The sequence below is a fragment of the Erythranthe guttata genome, chromosome 9 (assembly GCF_056151865.1).
Source record: "Erythranthe guttata isolate IM_541 chromosome 9, IM_541, whole genome shotgun sequence".
Taxonomy (NCBI): Eukaryota; Viridiplantae; Streptophyta; class Magnoliopsida; order Lamiales; family Phrymaceae; genus Erythranthe; species Erythranthe guttata.
Window position 1 is genome coordinate 7,180,426 of NC_142541.1, and position 23,756 is coordinate 7,204,181.

The 23,756-nt window shown below is 32.4% G+C and overlaps 2 long non-coding RNA genes across 2 annotated transcripts; one reads left to right on the forward strand and one right to left on the reverse strand.

Annotated features, from left to right (window-relative positions):
- The first annotated feature begins 5,530 nt into the window (after positions 1-5,530).
- On the forward strand, positions 5,531-9,705 carry LOC148767967 (uncharacterized). Its single transcript, XR_016033388.1, has 2 exons — positions 5,531-5,733; positions 7,199-9,705. It is a non-coding gene; the product is annotated as an uncharacterized LOC148767967 (long non-coding RNA).
- Positions 9,706-14,911: 5,206 nt separating this feature from the next.
- LOC148767968 (uncharacterized) lies at positions 14,912-15,995 on the reverse strand. Its single transcript, XR_016033572.1, has 2 exons — positions 15,649-15,995; positions 14,912-15,044 (listed from the first exon to the last, which is right to left on the reverse strand). It is a non-coding gene; the product is annotated as an uncharacterized LOC148767968 (long non-coding RNA).
- Between the last annotated feature and the right edge of the window lie 7,761 nt (positions 15,996-23,756).

A 23,756-nucleotide genomic window follows, 5' to 3' on the forward strand; every position in this document is an offset into this window, starting at 1 on the left:
CACGGGTTTCCCTGTGCTTGGAAGGTTTCCCCTTTTACCGATTTTTTTGAGAAATTTCCCAAAGTTTTTCGATAGTAGTGCCAAGGATTCTTCAACTGTTTACTCATCTTCTTGAGTTGACGAATTTTGGGGTGTTGCATATGATGTTTCTGCTTGAAAGGCTATCTTCTTTTCTCTAGGCTTTTCACGATGATTTTCACCATGATTGAGCTCTTGTGCTAGAAGTTTCCCCATGAGTTCGTCTAGTTTGAGCGTGTCAACATCTCTGACTTCTTCAATGGCAGCAATTCGGTAAGCGAATCTTTCAGGTAATGAGCGCATCGCTTTTCTCACTAATTTGCTTTCTGAGTAAGGTTCACCGAGTGCGTACGATTCAATGGAGATATCACATAATTTAGCATGGAAATCAGTGATCGTCTCATTCTCCTCCATCTTCAAATTTTCGAATTTGGTGGCCAGCATCTGTAACTTGGATGTCCTTACAGTTGACGTTCCTTCGTATGTGACTTGAAGAATTTCCCAAGCTCTCTTTGCAGATTCACATGACGCTATTAGTTTAAATTGATTATCGTCAACACCACTAAATATTGCGTTTAGGGCCCTTGAGTTGTAGTTTGCGAGTAGTATCTCTCCATCACTCCAATCTGCTTCTGGTTTGAATACTTCATCTTTGTCTTCTCCTTTGACCATGGGAGGTGTCCAACCAGTTATGATGGCGCGCCATGCTCTTTCATCTATGGATTTGATAAACATCTTCATTTTTGATTTCCAGTATGAGTAGTTGGAGCCGATTAGAAGAGGTGGGCGAGTAGTTGAAGATCCTTCTCGTTGAGTATTCATATCTGCACAAAATAAGAGTAATCAGTTCCCAAAATCTCACTAGTTATATTTAGTGACAGGCTCTTGATGCCAATTGTTAGAATTATTTCGTGCAAATTAATTATAAAATTGTGTCCGATAAATTCCAGATTCAGTTTTAGCTACTGTTCTACTGTTTTACGAAGAGTTGCAACAGTTAATGGAACAGTAATAAAAAGACACAAATTTTAAAGTGGTTCGGATACAATTGTACCCTACATCCACGGGGACCTGCAAATGAAATTCACTAATTTTTAGTTTTACGGATACAGTAATAGGACTTAATCGAAAATGCAAAGACTCCCTCTTTGTCGACGCCGTTCTTGTATCCTACGCTGAATTGTCAATCTTCACTTTGCAGCACGTCCCTTTCCGCACGGTTGAAATTCCTTCAACGCTGAGTCCCTCAGTCGGCGGATCGACCTCCTCCCGAGATCTTCTGAATTCTCCTCCCGAAGAACCGATCTTCTTTTCGGTGAAAGAAGCAAACCCTTTCTCTGTATTTTCTTCTCTGATTAAGGTCAAAGATCTGGGGCAGCAATGTAGGAGCAGAAAGGATATTTCTCTCAAAATAAAAGGGACAACCTAAAACAACATTGATGCTCCCCCTCTTATACTTCCTTAGGTGAATTAGTAGAGCCCTACACAAAAGTGGAGCCCATTAGGTTATTTTATCTCACGTAAGAAAAAGAGAGTTGTGTAACAAAGGAAATCCTTTTCCAAATAAAATTCCTTGTTAAACAAAAACACTTAGGCAATTAAATAAATTAATGACAAAATAAGAGTTAAAAGAACTAAGGAAACTTCCCTAGCTGTAAACACGTTTTTCACACTCGTGTTGAAAAACCGAAATTAGAATCCTCCCGGATTCTAACATAAATTATATAGAAAAAATTCTACATTGATCAGGGAAGGAAAAAAAACATTAAAAATAATGTGCGAAATAGATAGTAAAATATACATATGTGAAAATAAATGTTGTCAATCCAACGAGGACATTATGCGTGTGTATTCTTTGGATCATTAAAAAACATTTTAGAGAAATTATCTCTTTCCCTAAAACAAAATGGTTTGATATTCCAATGAAAAGAAATCGACGTACAATATTACGAGATTGATTTTTATCAAGTAGGTCTCGATTACGGATTTGTTGAGATTGCAAACTGAAATTTGAGGAAGATCTCTATGAGTATGAGTATTAGTATTAGTATTAGTATTAGTATTAGTATTAGTATTAGTATTAGTATTAGTATTAGTATTAGTATTAGTATCAGTATCAGTATTAGTATCAGTATTAGTATTAGTATTAGTATTAGTATTAGTATTAGTATCAATATCAATATCAATATTAGTATCAATATTAGTATCAATATTAATTACAGTATCAATATCATTATGAGTATGAGTATGAGTATGAGTATGAGTATGAGTACGTATGAGTATGAGTATGAGTATGAGTATGAATATGAGTATGGGTATGAATATGAGTACAAGTATAAGTATGGGTATAAATATCAGTATCAATATTCGTATCAGTATCAGTATCAGTATAAGTATCAGTATAAATATCAGTATCGATATCAATATCAATATCAGTATCAGTATTAGTATTAGTATTAGTATTAGTATTAGTATTAGTATCAGTATTAGTATTAGTATTAGTATTAGTATTAGTATTAGTATTAGTATTAGTATTAGTATTAGTATTAGTATTAGTATTAGTATTAGTATTAGTATTAGTATTAGTATTAGTATTAGTATTAGTATTAGTATTAGTATTAATGTTAGTATTAGTATTAGTATTAGTATCAGTATTAGTATTAGTATTAGTATCAATATTAATATCAATATTAGTATTAGTATGAGCATCAATGTTAGTATCACCATCAGCATCAATATTAGTATGAGTATTAATATTAGTATTAGTATTAGTATTAATATGAGTATCAGTAGTATCAGTATCAGTATCAGTATGAGTATGAGTATCAATATATGTATCAATATCTATATCTATATGAGTATTGGTATGAGTATTGGTATGACTATTTGTATGAATATTAGTATTAGTATTAGTATATATTGGTATTAGTATTGGTATTAATATTAATAATAGTATTAGTATCAGTATCGGCATCAATATGTGTATGTGTATCAGTATGTGTATTAATATTCGTATCAATATTAATATCAGTATCAGTATCAATACCAATATCAGTATTATTATCATTATTATTATTATCATTATTAGTATTCAAATTCATATTAGTCTTGGCGTATTAACATTAACATTAACATTAGCATTAGCATTAGTATTAGTATTAGTATTAGTATTAATATTAGTATTAGTATTAGTATTTGTATTAGTATTAGACTATTAGTATTAGTATTAGTTTTCTTATTAGTATTGGCGTATTAGTTTAAACATTAAGTATTCGTATTAGAAGTGGCGTATTATTATTATTACTATTAGTGTTGATATAAATATTAGTATTAGACTATTAGTATTAATCATCGTATTAATATTTGAATTAGTAATAATATTAGTATTATTAGTGTTGGTTTTAGTATTAATACTAGTATAGGTATTAGTATTATCAATGTTGGTTTTAGTATTAGTAGTAGTAGTTGTTGTTAGTGTAATACTAGTGTTAATATTAGGGTGGATATGCAATTGTACGCCGCAATGTCCAGTGTTAAAAGTAGAGTTGAGATAAAGATATTTATCAACTCAGAATCGGGCGATATAACTAAAATTACGAGCAATGTTATGTGCACAAAAGATTTTCAGCGAATATGAAGGTAAATCACAAACAAATGAATATTTTGATTCAATAAAACATTTTTTTTGGGTATCATTTACATGTATGTCGACTGTTCAAAATTTTCGTTCGTTTTATTTTATCCAAAATATTTTTTTTGAAAAAATTGATCCCGTGCATCGCACGGGTGAATTACTAGTAGAGAAAAAAATCATTACCAAGATGCCATTATTGTTGCTCTAACGCTAACTCCTTTTATATTTGAAGATAAACGGACCGGACTTGAAACAGTTTGGGCTGAAAGACGATCAAGCGTATTGGGCCAAAATCGAACACCAATCGCAACATTATCGTATCCAAAAACTAATACAACAAAATCACCAGGGCAGAAAATTTAGTAGACATATATCTATCATTAGTTGTATACTCATTGCACTTCCCATATATATAAAATTGATATTGATTAGGCAATGGTCCCACACTCTCACGAGAAAAAGCACTTCGTTTTGGTTCTTCATTTCACTATAAATAGACCCCTTTTGCTGCTCTAACTTCACCACAAGAAATAATAATAATAATAATAATAATAATAATAATAATAATAATAATAATAATAATAATAATAATAATAATAATAATAATAATAATATATAATAATAATTAAAAATGGGTTACGTGATGAGTTCGAGTTGTTTGGCAGGGGTGTTGGTTCTGGCGTTGATATCCTGCAGCGGGGTGGCTCCAGCAAACGGCACCGTATTATTGTGCACGCAAGCATTGGAGTATCTGATGCCATGTCAGCCATTTCTAATGGGTGTCGGAGATATCACGACAGCATGCATGCTGTCTGGGTGCTCAGGCGTTGTCTCATGCCACGTCAGCTTCTCCCGCCGACACGAAGACCGTTTGTCAGTGCCTCAAGCAAGTTGCTTCATCGGTTGATGTCAATCAAGACAGGGCCAAACAGCTTCCCCTGCTCTGCAAGATCTCCGTTCCCGTTCCCATCCAGCCTGACGTCAACTGTGATGCGTATATATATATATATATATATGTATTATATATATATAACTCTCCCCCTCTCTAGAACTTTCTCTCTCTAACTTGGTTGAAATCATGCAGGATTCAGTTGAACGGAGTACGTTATGAGAATTTTGAGAGGAAGGCTGGTCAGCCCACAACACCTGGACATAGCCCTGGTATCGGCCATGGCGGTGAGCCACCACATCCGGCTCATTATATTAATCCGGCTGGCCTGGCTAATTAATATTATTTGTAAGATAATTAATTAATTACTTAATTAGTGGATTTCTTTTGTTAATTAATTAGCATTAATTTTTTAACAACTTGATGTATATTTTACTTCTTTTTTTTTTAAATTTTTTTTTTTTTTTTTTTTTTTCTATTTTCAGTGGCATAAAGTGCTGGGGAAATTAAGCTAAGAGTGAAGAAGGTCCGAGATGCAAGAACTGAAGAAAACAATTATTATAATATGATTAATATGATCTTTCTACTGTTATCAACTTATCATGCATCAAAATATATTTTTTACTGATCAAATACTGTCTTGGAATTATAATAGGACTTTATATATATAATGAAACCTGATAAAATGTTTGGGATTAAATATTTAAAGATGACTAGTACCTCACCCGTGCGATGCACTGGGATCAATTCTATGATCAAAATGAATTAAATCAACGAACTAAAACATATCGATGATGTAAATCGTATACCTCTATAAATTTTTATATGAATTAAAAAAGATGTTAATTTTAATTGAAATGCTAAATCTCACACTATTTTTACCAAATCTTGCACATAACTTCTCTCTAAAATTTTATTTTCTCCTTTCCCACACTTTTTTTTTTCCCTAACTTTTTCACAAAATCACACATTATATATCATATTTCGAATAAGCTGTGGCAGCAAGACACTCTTAATAAATGTTTCAAGAAATTGACTATGTGATATAGTGGAATAATACGGTTATATTAGCATTTAGAATCTTGTTAAGTGATGAATATTTTTATAGGTATCGAGCGTACTAAAGCTCTCATTCAAGACTTGAGCATGACTAGAGAGTAAGGTGTTTTATAGCACTTGCATTGGACTTCAGGTGAGGATCTCTATTTCTTCACTATATTTTCTTTGAAAAACTAAATACACACTTAGAATAAGATATCCGTTATTGCTTCTTGATCACTTAAATGTGATATTAATATTTTACTTGTTGCATACGTGTCATATATGATTCTTGAGTTATTGAAAATAATGATCTATTCGGAATTCTCTTGATGATTCGTATATTAATTCCTAGAAGTAATCTCATCTTGATTCGGAAATTATTCCTATAATTTCTCATCCTGATTCTTTGACTACTCAATCGAGTCCTTTTATCGATTCTTGAATAATTTGGAGTTTCAGTCGGATTCTCAATCAATTGTGAATCGTTTCACATATTGACTTGTATACTAGTTGGAACCACTTCTATTATGATTCATTAAATCATTTGATTTGTTTCTACAGTGGTTCAATGAACGTAAGTCGTTCTTTTCCCGACTCTTGTACCATTTAGGATTATTCTATTTATCCGTTAAATCATTCGTTTCGTACCTACTGGGAATTGATGGATCGTTCATATCTTGACTTCTCATCGATCCTCTTTGAAACGACTTGTCTTTCAAGCTATTCAACTACGGATTCAATTTTAACCCTAGACTATTGTTGATTGAGATCTATCTTCATCAATTGTTATACGATCATGAATTGTGGTCACTCTCTTATTGAAACCATTGATCGTACCTTTCTTGACTTGTGAATTCGTGACCACATATTATTGTCACTTGTTATTGAAATCCCAAAACTTACTATGATATTGACTCTTTCCAAAGTGGAATTCATTATTGGGATTCAAAATATAAATTGAGATAGTCGGAAGCATCTCCGTATCTCTATATTATTGATTCCTTTGGGGACGCCCTAAGGATAATTGGCCAGTTGGACCCGGGGCTGTTCGAAAAAGACTGCTGGGCGGTATTGGGCCGACAGTGGATGGTCTCTTCGACAGTACCCATATTGGATCTAGACCATTGGCATAGTTGGAGGTTAACTGTGCTGATGGATATATCGGCATGCGCCCGGGCATGCCTATTGATCGATTAGCATGGTCATTCCCTGATTGGTGTTATAAGGTAGTTACGGCTAATGGAGTCACAAGGCAGGTACAGGTACATGAACAAATTGTTACCATGGGAATCTCCATGGTCTCATATTTGATATCCGAAATTGTTATCGTGGGAATCTCCACGAAATACATAATTGATATCCGGGAATTACCCGTTGAATATTGCTCTTTACCAGTACATATTGATTGTATTGTTTATTCTGATCATACCGATGTGCCTTATACTTTGGCCTCTTATACCTTATCGAACGATCATTCTCTAGATGGTCCAATTCCAACTCCAATTCCAAGTCGAACACTTATATTGTGATTTTTATTTGATTCGATTGTTTTGCCCTTGTACTCCTCACTAAGTCCATTTGGACTTCTTCTCCTTTATTTTCCTTCTTATTCTCAGTGGCAGGTGCATTAGTGGATGATTATGTTGACGGCTCTTAGGAGTAGAAGTTATTTAGAGATTTTAGAGAGTTTAATCTAGTGTTGTGTTTAAGAATGTTGTAATTCAAGAACTATGTATACGAGATTAGCTGTAAGCTTTGGTTGCCATGTATTTGATTTTAGTAATGATAAATTAAGTTGAAGTCATTGTATTTATTAATCTAAAAACAAAATACAGTGTATTTCGGTAGTGGGGCGTCAGAGGTGGTATCAGAGCTTGGGTTGGATACCCGAGCGACATCCGATATAGATCCTTGGAAATTGTAGAAACTTAGGCTTTAAGGCTGGGTTTAGACTCTTGGATGTTAGAGAGCTCTGAATTTACGTTTGAAATTGAGGTTATTGATGGTATATATGCCTATAATAATAAGTCTACATTGAGTATTAGAGGTATTGAGAAGGTATTTTGGCGTCTATTATCGAAATAGATAGAGAGAAATATTCCATATTAATGTCCTACCCTCAATCCTTGGTCTCGACACGTTATTTGGACTCGGTTTATTGTGTTTGTTTGAGGTTTAGATGGACTTTGCAAGCAGAAAAGTTAATTCTAGTCGTAAGAGAACGGTCCATTCAAGAATTCAAGAATGGCAAGTTGTTCGTGCCTCTATTTTCAACGCAACTATTGACAAAATCCATAATAGTTCAGAAGAAAGACTAGTAATTCTCGTTGTGTTTGCTCAATAAATCTAAGGACAAGATCCAAAGACAAGAAAAATCCATAATACGTGCTTCTCCACAAACGAATTGATCCCGAATTCATAATATTTGAGTTAGTTTAATCGAGACTCTTATCTATTTTCCTATAGATATTTGATGTTCTTGGTTCTTTTGGCCACATCACATTGCTATTATTGATCACAAATGAGGTTTTCTTAACCCGTTTGAATATTCTATGGTTTGTCTTATCCATTTTACGGGACTCTATTTTATTATTCTACCATCCACTTTTGTTTACCTACTTTATGAGGTTCTTATTTCATTCGAAATTAATTCAACTCTTATGAGATTTCTAATCTCGTTTCAATTCGGATATATACCTTTCGTCAGACTTCTCATTCCTTTGAACACTATATCACTTGATTTGGCTTACCTTAATCTCGTTTTCATTTATAATCTAGGGTGAGCCAAATGCCTTAGAGTTCATTTACTCAATTATTTTATCAATTTATTGAATTCAATTTTGCTTCATAGCACTATGTGGAATCTTCTATTGAGAACCATATTCTCTTAGATTAAACTGTTTTGAGATTTCTATTCTCAGTCGTTTTGATTACACTCTTGTGAAAGTCCTTATCTTCATTAAATTTAGTTATACCTTTTGTTAGATTTCTCATTTCTTTGAGAACTCTATCACTCGACTCGGCTAACCTGAATCTCGTTTTCATTCTTGCTCAACGATGAGCCGAATTTTCTGCAAGTTCCTCTATTCAATTCTTTTATCATTGAATATGATTTTGCTTCTTTGTTATGTGGGGAAATCTTTTATTCTAGTGCAAGTAACTCCACATTTATTCTCCCTCTCGCATTGATTCTCCATAAGATGATGTACAGTTTAAACTTCATTGTTGATCATATAGTTGATTCTTCTATTCTAGCTTCAATACCTTATGTTCTTGGTTATCAATTTTTCTTAAAGTTTCCAATTCTTGAATATCTCATCTCTATTATTGATCTATTATAAGTTTACAATGGAAATAGTTTCTTTTTACTTTTAAATAAAATTTGTCAAAATAAATTACTATATATGGTGTAGAAAACAGTACGAAACAATTCAAAAAATACTTTAGTTTATATTACTTGTTGATCAACATCAAATTACATAAACACATGGGATGCTAATACCTAATTATCAAATTACGAAGCTAGAAGGAAAAAAATCACTGGCAATTAACTAACAAATCTGAATTTGTCTTCCCCTATCAAATAAAATGTTTCACGATTTATCAATTACAGACTGACGTGCGCATTGCGACGGCTTTACATAGTGGACAAAAGTTCTTCACGCGCAACCATTGTTTGATGCAGCATACATGATACTCATGTCCGCATCCGAGGATTCCAACACCTATCTCGTCTTTCTCGTGACACATACCATCCAAGCAAATCGCGCAAATTTCAGTTTCCTCCTCCTCGTCTCCTTTATTATCGAGAATATCCGGACACAAAATCTTTTTCTTCAGACACCTATCAATATCTTCTTCGGACAAACCACCACCATTATTATTAGTACGGTCTTCTCCTAGGTGAGTTTCCCCATACCCCGGGGTAAGAAACATAAACTGGCCGGTTCTTCGATCGAGTATACGCAAAATTATGGAGGCAGACATGACTTCTTCAATCGATCTTTAATTCACAGGTTGAGAGAGAAAAACTTTGGATTTATAAGCAGAGATTGTGATATATGGGTTATGTTATGTCGTGTATATATAGTTTAATGTGATAAGAGTATCTCTCTAATTCCCTTAATTTTGGTAATACTTACCATATAACGTGACCATGTTGATTTGGAATATCTAATCCTATGCGGACTTCAATGTTTTCAAAGATTTTGGAGTTGATGGATATAAAAAAAGGCGAATGGCAAAAATGCCCATCACATGGCTATGTGAAAAGAAGGATTAAGTGTGGGTTATCATCCCATTGATTGGAGGTGGCTCTGTGAGGTCGGTTTTATATTCGACCTTCCAGAAGGGATTCCCGGAATTCAAGGTCCGGTACGTTCTAAAGATGGTGTTGCTGGCCCTCGACTCTCTCCACAAACAAGGGTGATTCCACGACAATCTGAAAACAGGTAATATACTCATTGGGATGGACACTTGTATCAAATTGTCGGATCTAGGTTACAATGCCTACACGTTTCAAGGCGTGTTGATAAATACTTTCTTGCCCTAGAAATCATGGAGTGCAAATACGAGGCATATGGTTCCGAATATGACATTTGGTCTTTTGTCATAGTTGCCCTTGAGATGATTCGGCCCATTTCTCACCCGTCGAAGTCAAAAAAATTAAAATTTTCAATCTCTCTCTTGAACTATCTCTCTTTCGGGTTCCGTCAGAGAGGGCTTCGGCGGTTCTTCGGAACGGTCATGGAGGTTGTTTATAATAATGTTTACAACTTCTAAAACTTTAATGGATGATGGTGATGGATTTAATTATACGATCGTCAGTGGCCCTCTAGATCATTCCATAAAAGTTCTAAATACACTTTAGAAAATTAAACTACAAAAGATGTTCATTCCATAAAAGTTCTAGATAAATTCTAGAAAATAAAACAACTAAAGATGTTCTAAGGACTTCAGTTCAACTCAAAATTCATCTGTTTTCTTTTATTGCTTTGTTTTTCACAAAAAGGGAAAACACGCAAAAAAAAAAAAAGAATTGTTAAGAATTCTAGGATGTTATGGATGACCACCATTTACACCATTATTCCCTCAATTTACTCACCATTATAGGTCTATAACTCCCTGTAACTCATGACCTTTCATCGTCTTACTTGAACTATATATATAGTGATCCATTGTATTGAGTTGGACACACTTAAATATATGGAATAGCATATAACCTATGCTCCCTACTTTGTGTCGTTCTACGTCTTATATATTATTTATTAGTTTCTCAGTACGTTGTCAACACGAGTTTGCTCTACTTTCATTTCTAGCTAATATGATTTCAAGCATGGAGATTAACTTTGATGCTGATCCAAATGTGGAGGAAACCTTAGCCCATGATGATGAAAAGTAGAGAGATAATTTGTTATATCTTAGTGTTATTTTGAGTTGAAAAAAAAAATTAACAGTTATTGTAGGTGAATTTGCGCACAATTACCGATGTCAGAATTTAAGGTCCATTTTAGGCCTGATAATATTCGAATTTGAGAAAGTGTAAAACATAAAAGGTGTAGGACATTCTCTTGACTATTCATAACATATTGAATCGCTAAAATCGGATGTTACACTAGAGAGATATGCTTAAAATACTCAGACCAACCAGAGTTGTCAATTTTGCTGTTATTTTTTCTTCCTGTATACAAAATATTGAGGTACCCAATTTTTTTTTTTTTTTATTGATAATTATCAAATTTCTAGTATGTTCTTTGATTTATTCATACTAATTATGATATTTTTTTTGTAATTGAATAATAATAACATTGTGCGCTAGTACTTCTATCTGTTTTTTTTTTGAAATGCATGAAATATACGGTTGAAATTAGGGGTGAATTCGGTACGGTTGCCAAATATTTAGCTCTATACCGTGTACCTACCGTACATTACGGTATTGAAAAAATTCATACCGTTACCGTACCAAAAACTTCGGTATACCGATGTTCGGTATACCGTTATTTTCGGTACGGTACAATCGGTACGTAGTATTTACCGTACTTGGTGATGCATCAAAGATTAAAGAACAAATGACTTATAATATATATATATATATATATATATATATATATATATATATATATATATATATATATATATATATATATATATCCTAATTGAAAATAGTTCTAGTTACTCTTGTATGAGTTATATCTTATTTTCTAAGAAGGTCCGATGTATAATCAGAATAATTAACATAATTTTCTTCATTGAAACAAGAACATATACCATGATAATGTAAATGTTGTTTAATGGAACAACTAGGTATTTATTAGGAACTTGATTGTACTTAATAATTATTACATACAATAAATACTTTACTAATGCTATATATACATGTAGGTAAAAGAATAAAATATTCATACATCATATATAATAAAATTAGTTGGCTATAAGAAACATAAAAGACAATTTAGTAGAACATATATGTTCAATTACAAAATTCAACTTTGTAGAAAAAAAAAAAAAAAGCAAATACACTACCACTAACTTAAGGAAAAAATAATTGATGCAATTTATAAGCTTCTAAGTAAACAAAATAGAATTAAAAAAAATAATATTGAAAAAAATATATTAATCGGATTAAAATGTAAATTGCGGTACGGTACGGTATTATCGTGGTATTAGAAATACAATACCAATACCGTACCATATTGTAATGGTACGGTACTAATACCGTACCGTAGACAATGGTAACCGTTGTTTCGGTAATTTTTCGGTAATCCTTGGTTGGTATACCATGGTATATGGTAATCGGTATTTTTTTTCCAGGCCTAGTTGAAATTCATGAAAAGAATAATAGTTAGTTTATTCATTTATATAAGGTTGACTTGTGATGTGAATAAAATCAATGGAACAGACAAAGAATTTCATACATGTGATTATATTTTATTCACCGTTATTGCATTAAATCGCTGATGTTGGGTTGATATTCTGCCTATTTGCCAATAAGGTTACATTGAAACGTCTTAATTCGGTGATTAAGAAACTGGACCATTAAGGTGACATTTATGCTATCATTTATTATTTATTTGACACGTTAAAACGTTTCTGTTGAGACTTTTGCATATGCTTAATGAGACTATTAGAGCAACTCCAACCCACAAATATCAAAATGAATTATCAAATATTTATTTGATATTTTATATTTTAGTTTGATACCTAACTAAATTTATTTGCTCCAACCATAGATATCAAATAGTTGATAATTAAAAATAAATAATGTGATTATATATTTTAATTAACACATGTCATTTTCTAATTGGCTATTTAGGTGGTTAGGTTGTGTAACTTCCAATTGGCATTATTTCTTCCGGATGTATTTTTACATCCCAAAAATTAAAATATCAAAATAAAAACCCATTTTGATAACTCCATTGGAGTGGAAAATTTCTAACTTGAATTATCAAAATGGTAGTTAATGGTTTTGATAACCCATTTAATAACTCTATTGGAGTTGCTCTTAGTGAGAACCCCCTCTATCATTTTTTTGATAAAGGTGGGTCCGACTCCTTTTCTTTTATTAGAGCAACTCCAACCCATAAATATCAAAATGAATTATCAAATATTTATTTGATATTTTATATTTTAGTTTGATACCTAATTAAATTTATTTGCTCCAACCATAGGTATCAAATAGTTTATAATTAAAAATAAATAATGTGATTTTATATTTTAATTAACACATGTCATTTTCTAATTGGCTATTTAGGTGGTTAAGTTGTGTAACTTCTAATTGGCATTATATCTTCCGGTTGTATTTTTACATCCCAAAATTAAAATATCAAAATACAAACTCATTTGATAACTCCATTGGAGTGAAAAATTTCTAATTTGAATTATTAAAAGGGTCTATTAGATATAACCCCCTTAAACATTCAAATAATAGGGGTAGACCCAAATTTAAATTTTCCATTTTGATAAAAGCCCAAGCTTTTCGTAATTACATAATTACCCTCAATCAAATCCCACAAATCCCGTTACTTTACCTTTTGAAATAATATCAAATCCCTTCCTATTTTCCCGTTAACACACTATCGCCCCAAAACCCACTATCAAATAAACTGCAAAAACCTCCCAGAACCACTTCCCGGTACGGCCGATCGAAAGGGGAAGAAATCTGCACTGCCGTGAAACGACGATTTTCGTGGACTCCGAGCAAGCCGTCGTAGGTACGTCTTCGCCGGTCGCTGCATCGCTATCGTCCATCGATTTGTTCATATGTTTTGGCTAAATCGACTATCACGTTTGTATAATTGCAGATCTGTTATAATCGCATACCGAATTCGAGCACTAAATCATTGATATTGCAACAATTGATGGGCAGGACATCCACCAGAAGTGATATCGTCGTTGGCCGCCGTCGCCGTCACTACTCCAATCTAGGGTTACTCAAATCTAGGATTACTCAAATCTAGGGTTTTGATAATTCTTCGGCCCATAGTTGATTAACGAGATGCATAGTTGAATTACATCTGTATTAATATACTATCCCATATCATTTAATAGACTATCCCACTAGTATAATTTTACTATGGATCTCTTTAATCGACTATGGGCCGAAGAATCATCAAAACCCTAGATTTGAGAAGTGACGGCGGCGGATTTGTGTTTTAAAATTAATAGACTATCTCATATCTTTTAATAGACTATCCCATGTATCTAATTCGACTATGGGTTTAGTTAATTGACTATTGGAAAAATAATAATATATATGGAAACTGAATAATATGTTTGTTTGAAATACTAATCAATTAGGGTAATTTTCCTTATTATATGAAAACGATGAGGGTAAATAATAATATATATGAAAAAATAATAATATATATGGAAACTGAATAATATGTTTGATTGAAATACTAATCAATTAGGGTAATTTTCCTTATATCATGTAATAGACTATCTTATTGATCTAATTCGACTATGGATCTCGTTAATCGACTATGGATCCCGTATTATTCAACCACATAGTATATTAATAATTTCAATATAGTATATTAATCTGCTATGATAGTATATTACAGTTATAGTAGTGATATGAAATTGTGTTACAAACAATATACCACTGAAATGACAAGAACATTGAGAACAACACCAACATAAAGTATTCCACATAACCAATAAAATAGTACATTAATAATCTCATAATTTCAATCTAGGGTTTTGATAAAATACATAAAACACATCATAACACAATCAAACCAATATGTCGAGTTAAAAAACTCTAGTACATTAATAATCTCATAATAGTATAATTAAATGATAATGGTAGTATCATACGGTATTCATAATAGTATACTACTGTATTACAACGGTTTAACACTTAACCGAAGTTACCGAGCCATTACATCGTAAACACCTCTTTATAGCAACCAACCCACCAAACCTCAACAAAATCCGTACGAAATTCGCCATCGAAAAAACCTAAAATCATGAAACAAAATTAAAAATGCAGAATACTAAAAAATGATTAAATAGACTGCAAATACATTTGAATGATAATACATTAATATCATCAAAAATAAACTTAAAATGCAAAATCCATACGCTAAATTAAAAAAGACTACGACTATATTTTAATGTACTACCCAACACACTTAAATCGGCTGTTATAAACAAATAAACCAACTATCGATCGGGATAAAAACATGAACTCGACCACAGCGGACAATTATTCCGATTATTGCATAAACCAACTACGAAACTCATATAAAACAACTCTGGTCCGATCTGCGTGAACCATCCTCTTCTAACTCTGTCAATCCTCTTCCAAACAAACATCATCGGCAAAAAACAAACGATATATATATATATATATATATATATATATATATATATATATATATATATATATATATATATATATATATATATATATATATATATATATATATGACGGAATAATTTTGTTAAAAAACGTTCTACTTAATAGAATCAAGTATCAACACAACTCTTAAAAATTTCTAACCACCGTACACGACAATCATGGACATTGAGCAAAAAATAAAAACGAATAACGCATTCATACCCGCTTAACAACGTCCAACAACAAACGCTCAAAAATCGATCCTATTTCCACGACGGTGCAGAAATCTTCAAAGACGATAAAACCCGCTGGAACGATGAAAAGAATCTTCAAAAAATATTGTATACGATTTGATATAACGGCCAATGATCTCACGTAAATTTATTCCGTGATTTTAGGCAACGTATCAGCAAATCTCAAATCACGTATTAAAGGAAATAAATGCCGTTTAATAATAAAACAGGGGTATTAAAGGGAAATTATATAATATATTTTGCCAAGTTGGCAAAATTGGGTGTATCTCAAAAAGGGGGAAAAAATTGGATCTACCTCATTAGAAAATATGAACTAAGGGGGTTTTCCCTAATAAACCCTTATTAAAATGGTAGTTAATGATTTTGAAAACCCATTTAATAACTCCATTGGAGTTGCTTTTAGTGATAGATCTAACTTGTTTTTATTGTCAAATTTACCCTTCATTCCTTATTATTCACTCTCAACTACTTTAATGCCTATTTAATTTTTTAATTATAATATTCGTTTATTTATTTAAACATATTTAATTTTATTTTCGATTTTAATTTTGAACTTTTTTCAGTTTTTTATTTGAAATTGATTATAAAAATTTCTGAATTTTTTTTTTTTTAAATCAACTATTTCTGAAATTTACTATTTTTGAAATCAACTATTTCCATAATCAACTATAAATTACTGAAAAAATTACTTTTTTTGTTCGTTTATTTCCCTAATCAAATATAATATTTCCGTAAACAACTACATTATTTGCAAAATCAACTATTATTTTTTCAATTTTTTCTAATTCATTTTTTTGGTTTTTTTTCCAGTTGATTTATCAAATCGACAAATTACTACATATTATTGAAAACAACTATAAAAAATTGAAAACAACTAAAAAACGTCGAAAACAACTAAAAATAAATAAAGTACAATTTCTTTTTAATTTTTTTAATTCAATTTTTTTCGATTTTTTTATTCCAGCAGATCATATTATTGAAAAAAAATTAAAATCAACTACCAAAAAAACCAAAAATCAACTAAAAATGTCGAAAACAACTAAAAACTCTCAAAAACAACTATAAAAAAAATAGCATAATAACGAAAAACAACTATATTGTTGTGTAACATACCCATCATAAAAAATCGTCCAATAAATAATTCAGAAAATTGCTTCTCAATTAACAAGATCCAAGTATTAGAGGAAGACAAATCATTGCCGCAAAGTCAATTAGAATGGCCCTCCTCACATCATCCCTGCAACTCGAGAATGGAGAGAAATCCTAGAACCAATAAAAAATAAAATATAGATTGCCACAACCTGTTAATCCAATCTTCAACCAAACGAAACCCTAAAATCGCGGGCATGGAAGATATGAGATGACGGCGGCGGTGCATAACTGAATTGGAGGAGTGGAAGTCAGGCGGAGGTGTAATGGAGGAGTGGCGGCGGCAGTGCGGTTGTGGGGTTCCCTCATCGTTGTCGAGATGTGGTGCCGCCTTCTTCCTCTCCCTGCCCCTGCCTCCGACGCTGCAGATTTCTAGGTAGAGAAAAAGAGAAGAAGAGATGGAGATAATATTTGACGATAGAACGGTTGTTGGGTAAACAAGATGTGGCTAGGGTTTTATGTGTTAATTAGGGATAATATAGGTATAACACCTAATAATTATATAAATATTAATTTAATTAAACAATTAAGGGGGGTTTCACTATTATTGAAAAAGGGAGTGGATCCATCATAATATATCCTAATGTATTGTGGGGTTCTCACTAATAATCCCATGTTTAATAATCATCTGAATAGTCTGAAAAAAAAAAAAAACAAAACTGAATATTAAATATTACTTTATTAATGCATATATATGCTGAAATTCATATGTGAAATTGAGATTACATATGCATTTAAGATTTCATAGTGCACTATTTAATACTCCTTCATGCCAAAATATATGTCGCTTTGGGTTGTTGTGTACATATTAAGAAAACTAATAAATGTGTGTCAATTTTAGAGAAAAGTATATAGAATGACTACAATATCCATGTTATTAATGTTGTTTCACTAGTAGGAAAATGGCTTTTTACTACGATCATTAACCGTAGCAAAATGTATCAAATTCGTACTAAAAAGGCTTTTGCTACGCATGTGCTACGAATTTGCCCCGTAGCATATACGGGCGTGACAAAAGCTTTGCTGCGGTAAATGGCCGTACCAAATACTTTTTTGCTACGGTAAATCCTAGTATTTATTACGTTCAAAATTGTTCCGTAGTAAAAAATACCTTTCAGTACGGGTTTTTACCGTAGCAACAAATTTCTTAGTAATAAGCAAATTTTCTACTAGTGTTTCCATTAATTCTTTCAATAGTAATAAGGGCAAAATTGAGAAAATAGTAATATAATTAATGTCTCATTGAAATTCTAAAGTGACAGATAATTTGGAAAAAAAAAATTCCCCACAGCGACAGTTAATTTGAAACGGAAGGAGTATATTTTTATCCACTTCAGTTAACAGTGTTGTGTTTAAATAGTGTTGGAAGTTTAATGACTATTGCAGGTTAATAATTGTGAAGTAGTACATCATTTGGTAATTATTTTTTTTCTCGGCGTATTATGTGATTGAAATTACTTATAACAAAAAAGGCCAAATTTCTCGCCCCTAAGGCCTCCGTCCCTTGACTCGACAAGTATTTGATGGAGGAATGTAAATCATGGTGACTCAACGGCCCGTTAAGGTAGCATACCCGAACCTAGTGCCCACAAGGAATCAACCTTCATTGGAGTTAAAATTTCCAGACTGCGGCTGCAAGGATTTGAACCTAGGACCTGGTGATTGAAATTACTTGCATTCATGAAATGTGGATGTTCATTGTTAACAAGTTCGTAAAATACGGCATCGAGCCTATATCATACATCAAGACCTGGAGTCGATTGAATATATTAGACTCAAGGTCTAAGTGATGATACTCAAAATTAAATATATGAGGTAATGGGCATTTCCTACTCAAGGTATTATTATTTTACGATTAAGTACCAATTATAAAGGCTTGAGGCATAAATCGAGTACATAAATTCAAGGTATAAAACTCGAACCTTGATATTTGAATAGTATATTGTACTTGAAAGAACTATTCAGTTTGTATGAAGATTTTAGTTAATTATAGTACTATTATTTGATGACAAGTACTATAATGATTTATATGAAGCCTTCAGGGTCAATTTGAGTACATAATTAGCAAAAAAACTCAAATCTTGAAATTATTCCTTTGTGATTATTTTATATATACTCGAAAAAAAAGTCTATTCCTTTGTGATTCAATGATTTGTTACATATCACGCAATTTGAAATTATTTTTGATAGCTCACGAAGAAACGTAACTATGAACTTTGGATCATTGAACTTGAAGATCCATTTTAAATTGCAGCATTGTCCCTGATGTTTTCAAAATATACTGTTTGGTCTCTAAAATTTCAAAATTTACAATTTGGTCCCTGAATTTTCAAAAAAATTGAAACTTGATCATTTATGTTCAGAATCTGTTAGATTCTCAAATAAAGTTATTTTTATCCACATAACATGATACCATATGGTTTTTTATTATTTATGATATGCAATATTTTGCACGCCTAATGGGAGATATTTCTATGGCATACATTGTCAATTGCCGTTTTAATGAGACAATTTTCCCGCCGTTAAGGGAGAGATAAGAAGCCGGTTCTTGTATAACGGCGTGAATTATATGAAATAATCTTTGTCTCATCTAGATTTGTGCATGAAGGTATTTTAGTACAAAAGAAAAAAGAATTCATTCGCAACAATATTAATGTGTAAAATGCTAGATGCATTTATCCACAAATTGGTAACTTCACATTAATACGTATGTTGCAAATGAGTGCAAGAAAAAATATCCAAGAAGGGACACATTGCACATTAGATTTTTCCGTGAAAGGCTTATAAAAGAATGTCCTCGAAGGCCAAGTTTCACAATGTGATTGCATCGTGAATCCCTAAATGGGAGAAAAATAATTATGGTACACAACTAACCAATTATACTTTATACATATAAGAGGGGGAGATATATATGTTGGTTCAAATGATTAACACCCAAAGAAGTGGGTGAATATCGTGTAACTAAAGTCTACTAGCGCTAGTAGCATCATACTCACATCCTATTACTTATCTCATCCGACGAAAGGATTCGTCTTAAAGACGATGTCGGCGGACGCCTCAACCAATATCCATTACTATGATTTGAAAGTTTTTTGCCAGCTATGGTGGCATAAATGAAATCCATATTTGGATGAAAAAAATCATTGATGATTACACGGTAGCTACCGAGATCATTTTATATCGAACCATTATGTGTCAATAATTAGTTAATGAATGGATTGGAAAATAAATCATGGTTAGCCTGCTCCCTAAGTCAATAGAGAGGCATTTTAGACCATTAATTCTCAATTTTGTTGTTGTACCGATACAATATCTTAAAGAATTGAAAATTCTTTTCGAATGAATATTCATGTACCAAATTAAATGTTAATATTGAGTTTGAAAATAAAGTGGACAAGTAGTCCTCAATACTCCCTCCACGTGGTGAAACTCAAAAGCGCGCGTTTTGTCCATGTAAGACATTTGTATTGAAATAAATAATGAGCTCAAGCACGTAAAGTATTATGAAAAACTTTATTGAAGCAATATAGAGAATTCTCTATAAGAGAAAAATACATGGTACATGAAAAGATATGGATCTCTACAAGGGATCGTACCCACAAAAGCTACAATCCCCATTTATATCAATATAATTCTCTAAGAAGAATCCGGTACCGGAAAGTGAAATAGTGAGCTCTTGATCGATTATAAAGAAACATGGGGAGTACAAAAAATGTTATCGAATAACTATATGTACAATTATTTTTATAATGTGAAGAGCTTGAAGCCCATACATTTTAATAGATGTCGACATCTAATTGGTCATAGTATATGCATTCACATATGCAGTTGACCATGAGTTTTTGAAAATAGTGTCGACATCTAATTGGTCATAGTATATGCATTCACATATGCAGTTGACCATGAGTTTTTGAAAATAGTGATGAAATGAATTGTACAAAAGTGGGAATAATTATTGCGGTATATTTGGATACCTCTTTTCGGAAAGTATATTTTATATGATCGATACAATCGATTTAAAATTACTTGGCATGCATTATATGGATGCAATTGAGGCATACATATGGATCATAAAATTAATTCAAAATGCTTGAAGCATATAATTAATAAGAAGTCTCGTGAGTTAGACTCTACTAATGGTCCATGTACATATTCAAGAATATGATATAATCACATTAGTTAATTACCTTGTTAATAAAATGTATAATCATAATTATCGTGGTCTACATGAATGACCCAATTAATTTTGTGGAGACTCGTGAAGAGCTCACAAAGACTATCGATTATTTTATAAAAGATGTTTAGATGAAAAATAAATTTTGTTTCGATGTAGATTGAACATTAATCTCATGGAATATTCATCATTTTAAAATTTTATATATGATAAAGCTCATTCATTGTATAAACATATAATTATCCTACCTTTGGACAATAGAAATATATTTCCGTCCTCGAGAAGGTAATGAAGACTTTGATCCTAAAATATTAGCATAATGTTATCTCAATGCACCAACGAGATTTTGGCTTTATCAAGGGAGGTGGCCGTATAATTACTGAAGTTTTCTAAAGTACTTGAGAGTTAAAGAAGAAGATGACATTGAAAGTTATTGATGACAATCAAATAACAAGTTTGTAAATCCATACATCGTCGATCTTGATCCATTGTATCATGCTGAAATCAGGGGGAGTGTGATTAACAATTTCAACATTGTACTCTTTTCCTTCGTCCAAGTTCTTATGTCCCCATGGGTTTTTCTTGGCAAGGTTTTAACGAGTGACATGCTCGCAAGGTTTGCATTGATATGTACTCTTTTCTCCTTCGATTAGGTTATGTCCCAATGGGTTTTCCTAACAAGGTTTTTAACGAGGCATATTCCATAGATGTTGGACATCCAAGGGGGAGTGTTAAGAATTCTAGGATGTTATGGATGAACACCATTATTTCCACCATTTACTCACCATTATAGGCCTATGACTCCTTGTAACTCATGACCTTTCATGGTCTTACTTGTACTATATATAGTGCTCCATTGTATTGCGTTGGACACACTTGAAGATATGGAATAGCATATTACATGGGTTTTTTGCAAGAACCACCCCTGTGTAATCTCTAATTACTAAAAAAGTCCCCATGTTAAAAATATTAGCAAGAAACCCCCTATGAAATTTAGTCAAAGCTAATAAAGTCCTTAACAGCTTATCGTGCATCACACGCACGGGTTGTGAGACTGGGTTGTATTTTTTCACCGGCAAAGATTTAAATACCCTTTTAGAAATTTAAAAAATTACAGATCCACCCCAAAAATTTCTATAATCCCAAAATAAAGTTTTCCAAATTATCACTTAAGTCCCTCATAGTTTATGAAAAGCCCTCTTCTTCACTACACCTAAAACCACCACTATAATATCAAACCCCAACTCTCCCATGACCCATCACCTCCGCTACGCCGCCCCCTTACCATTTCCCCTGCCGTCTAAGACCGCCCCTTCCACTGTATCTCTGTTCACCTCATCATCACTCTCGATAACACCCTATCATCGCCCGGAAATGCCACCACAAAAAAACCAACATCTCTCTGGTGCTTCCTTCACGACAACTGAGGATCCAAATTACCAATAGATGGACACAAATCGAAGCAAAACTCACCTCAATATACCTCCCGCGAAGTGCTTGGGGGATATTTAAATTAGGTTTTTTAGTTTTTATTTTTTGCCGACTTTTCCATCAAGGAGAAATCAAAATTGACGCCGTCACAACGTGATACCGTTGGTGTAGTCGTGTCGGCACACTGCTTGCTGAAGAGGGAGGAAGAGTTGGGGTAGGTGGGGTTGGGGGATGGATGTGGTGAAATACTATTAAAGAATAACTAGGGGCAGTTTCGTCATTTCAATGAAGTCAACATCCAAATTTGATGAAAGTGGTTGTGTGCTACATAAAACATATTATAGGGGGATATTTGCTAATTATTCTAACACAAGGTGTTTTATGACAATTCAAAATTACGCAGGGGGTCTATGCTATTAACTCCATATTACATATTCTCCCTACATTATTTTCTACTTCTTGTATATCATTTATTAGTTTCTCAACAAGAATATATTATATACGATGAAAATTTACAATATGTTTGGGCATGAGATATACTTAAAAGTTAAAACTACGAAACCTAAATTTCTCAAACTTTGAGAATTAATTTTTACTCATCAAAGATAATCCCTCCAAATTATTAAGATTTTAAGAATCCATATGTAAGCCTTAAAAAAGGTTAAGAGTGGTACCTTTTTACTTTCGACTCACATAATATCATGAATTTCATACAATACAACCCAATCACATGAACTGTGTTACCTTGAACATAGAATTTTACTAGTTTGTGTTTGAAATTTATCGTACATACATACGAATTCCCAAGAACCAACATGCTTGAATCAACGAGTATTATATAGAAATATAAACCCGGAAGCGTACCTTACATAATAAAATCGAATCTTCGAATCTCCACTGGAATTGGGACAGGTCTTCCAAAACGGATAGGTCTTCCAAATAATCCGCAGTTCCTTAATTATCTCTCTAACGATTGATTTTAGAAGAGACGGAATGGTTGCGTTTCTTTGGGGACCATGACCCTTTATATAACTGTAGAATCCAGTTATATTACAACTGTGATTCAGCTCTTTCAATAAATCACAATTAAGCGCTAATTGTCTCTACACATTAGGCCCATAATTATAGTTTAATACCTATAAGTCTAACCCAATAATATTTATTAGAACACAATTAATTTGGACTTTCTTTTAGATAGCCATACACATTTACGTCACATATGTGAGCCCACAAAATTATTGAAATAATCCCAACAGTTTAAGCTTTGAATGTAGAAAGAACTAACAACTCAAATTGGTAAAGAACACATAAAGAAATGCCAA